Consider the following 3,894-nt stretch of genomic DNA (forward strand, 5'->3'; position numbering starts at 1 on the left):
TAATCAGATCCGGTCCAAACAACTGGCGGTCTCCAACTTCATCCCATGACAACGGTGTCCTGCACCTCCTTCCGTACAAGGCTTCGAAAGGGGCCATCTTTAAACTGGATTGATAGCTGTTGTTGTAAGAGAATTCTTCATATGGTAAATTGTCGTCCCAACTAGATCCATAATCTAGCGCACAAGCTCTCAGCATGTCCTCCAAAATCTGATTGATTCTCTCAGTCTATCCATCTGTCTGTGGATGAAAAGCTGTGCTGAACTCTAGCCTGGTACCCAAAGTTTCTTGCAACTGATTCCAGAACTTTGAGGTAAACTGGGTTCCTCTGTCTGATACTATACTCCTCGGAACTCCATGTAAGCATACAATCCTGGTCATGTATATCTTTGCCAACTTAGCACTGGTGTAAGTGGTCTTTACCGGGATGAAATGAGCTACCTTCGTCAACCGATCGACTACAACCCAAATCGAGTCATAGCCTGAACGAGTCCTAGGTAATCCCGTGATAAAATCCATGCCTAACTTATCCCACTTCCATTCGGGTATCGGCAATGGCTGTAGCAATCCTGCTGGCTTCTGATGCTCTGCCTTTACTCTCTGACATACATCACAAACTGCTACATACTCCGCAATATCTTTCTTCATTCCAGTCCACGAGAAAGTATCCTTCAAATCCAAATACATCTTGGTATTTCCTGGGTGAATCGAATATGGTGAGTCGTGTGCCTCTTGCAGAATCAACTTCCTGATCTCCGGGTCATTGGGCACATAAACACGGTCTTCAAACCATAGGGTGTCGTGCTCATCCTCATGAAATCCTTTAGCCTTTCCTTCGCTCATTTTCTCCTTTATAGAGGCAATCTCTTTGTCAGTCTTCTGAGCTTCTCTTATTCTATCCATCAAAGTTGACTGAATCTCCAATGCTGCTACATAGCCTCTCGGAACTATTTCCAAACATAGCTCACGAAGATCCTCCGCTAACTCCTTTGGTATTTCTCCCGTCATTAGTGTATTGACATGGCTCTTACGGCTCAATGCGTCAGCTACTACATTAGCCTTTCTGGGATGGTAATGCAATCTCATATCATAATCCTTGATGAGCTCCAACCATCTCCTTTGTCTGAGGTTTAACTCCTTCTGCGTGAAAATGTATTTCAAACTCTTGTGGTGCGTATACACCTCACAATGATTTCCAATGAGGAAATGTCTCCATGTTTTCAATGCATGTACTACGGCTGCTAACTCCAAATCATGTGTGGCATAATTCAATTCGTGGGGTTTCAGTTGTCGTGAGGCATATGAAACAACTCACCCTTCCTGCATAAGCAATGCTCCAAGTCCTCGTCGTGAAGCATCGCAATACACCTCATAATCCTTGGTCTAGTCTGGAAAAATCAACACTGGTGAAGTAACCAAGCGTTTCTTCAACTCCTGGAAACTAGCCTCACACTTCTCAGTCCATATGAACTTGGTATCCTTCTTTAATAACTCCGTCATAGGTTTTGCAATCTTGGAGAAATTCTCAATAAATCTCCGGTAGTATCCTGCAAGTCCAAGGAAACTCCGTATCTCTCCAACCATGGTTGGTGCTTTCCACTTGGTCACAGTATCAACTTTAGTGGGATCTACTGATATACCTTCTCCGGATATAACGTGTCTGAGGAATCCTACTTCCTTCAACCAAAACTCACATTTGCTGAACTTGGCATACAACTGATGTTCTCTGCGCTTCTCAAGTACCAAACGCAAATGTTCCTTATGCTCCTCTTCATTCTTCGAGTAAACTAGGATATCATCAATGAACACCACGACGAACTTATCCAAGAACTCCATAAACACTTTGTTCATCATGTTCATAAAATAAGCAGGTGCGTTAGTCAGACCAAATGACATAACGGTATACTCGTACAGCCCATACCTGGTAGTAAAAGATGTCTTAGGTATATCCTGTTCTCGAATCTTCAACTAGTGGTATCCTGATCGCAGATCGATCTTGGAAAACACTTTAGCTCCTTGCAATCGATCAAACAGATCATTGATCATTGGTAGTGGGTACTTGTTCTTGATCGTTACTTCATTCAACCCACGATAATCAACAACCATCCTTAACGATCCATCCTTTTTCTCCACTAGAAGTACTGGTGATCCCCAAGGCGACGAACTTGGGCGAATGTAACCTTTATCCAGTAACTCCTTAATCTGCTTCTTAATCTCCACCAAATCCTTTGCGGGTATCCTGTATGGTCTCTTTGATATTGGCCTTGTACCTGGCAATAGCTCAATCAAAAACTCAATACCTCTATCTGGTGGCATGCCTGGCAACTCTTCTGGAAATACTTCAGGGAAATCCCTTACCACTGGTACTTCCTCCTGCACAACTCCTGTTAAACAATTTACTTGAGTCCCTTTTGGCACATGCCGGGATACATACTTGATCCTTCTCCCTTCTGGGGTGGTAAGCAAGATTGACTTACTGGCGCAATCGATGTTTCCTCCATACATCGACAGCCAATCCATACCCAGAATTACATCCAATCCTTGTGATTCCAAAATGATTAAATCCGAGGGAAACACATGCCTACCTATACTCAATGGCACTTGAAAACATCCTTGACTGGCCATATACTCCACTCCTGGTGAGCTTACTAGCATAGGTGTTCTAAGAACCTTAGTGGGCAGGTTATACTTATCCACAAATCCCCTTGATATGTATGAATGTGATGCACCAGTATCAAAAAGAACGAGTGCAGTAAATGACTTCACCAAAAACTTACCGATTACTGCATCCGGCTGCTCTTCAACCTCCTCCACATTAACGTGGTTCAACTGTCCCCTGTTGAAAGGGTTTGGCTTCTTCCCGGAGCTTCCATTGTCATTCTGGCCTTCAGGACATTCATTGGCATAATGTCCGGTCTTTTGACACTTAAAGCAAGTGACTTGGCTCAGGTCTTTCTTGGCTGGGGTTGATGGGTTGGTACGGTTCTGGCCGTTGCTTCCTCCATTACCATTACCATTCTTGGTGCCATTGTGATTGTGCGTGCTACCTCCTCCATGGGTATGCTAAAAATGTCCTCTCGATTTAGGGGTAAATCATGGCTTCTGCTGAGCTCCTGAATTGTACTTTCCTTGTGAATACTTCCTCTTGCGATTTTCAATTTGTTGCTGCTTGCCTTCAATCATGAGAGCACGATCTACCAACTCTTGGTAGTTGTTAAAGGTTGCTATCATCAACTGCATGCTCAACTCATCATTCAGTCCTTCCAAAAACTTCTGCTGCTTAGCTGCATCCGTAGCAACGTCATCTGGGGCATAACGTGTTAATTTACTAAAGTCCTCCACATACTAGCCAACTGTCCGTCCTCCTTGGCGCAAGTTGCGAAACTCACGCTTCTTCATGGCCATAGCTCCTGCTGAAACATGGGCAGTTCGAAAAGCCTGCTGAAACCGGTACCATGTGACAGTGTCAACAGGGAAAGTGGCTGTGAAATTCTCCCACCATGATGCTGCGGGTCCTTCAAGCTGATGTGCGGCAAACTTCACCTTCTCTGCATCTGTGCATCCTGCTATGGTCAACTCTCTAGCTGTCTTGCGGAGCCAATCATTTGCTACTATCGGCTCGGTGCTACTAGAAAACACCGGCAGATTCAGCCTAAGAAAACGGGCTAAGTGATCAACATGTGGTGGTGGTGGTGGGTTGTTGTTGTTGTTCCCCTGATTCTGATTCTGGACTAGCAACTGCATCAATGTGTTCTGCTACTGGATCAACTGGGTGAGCTCCAGTGGAAAGGTAAATCCGGGGTCACGTCTCGGAGGCATCTGAGGGTTTAGAAAAGATGAGATTTAAGAATAGAGGGGGTCTAAAGAGAAAACACTACCCATATGCACATGAGGCA

The sequence above is a fragment of the Triticum urartu genome, chromosome 1A (assembly GCF_056163025.1).
Source record: "Triticum urartu cultivar PI428250 chromosome 1A, HENAU_Tu73, whole genome shotgun sequence".
NCBI lineage: Eukaryota > Viridiplantae > Streptophyta > Magnoliopsida > Poales > Poaceae > Triticum > Triticum urartu.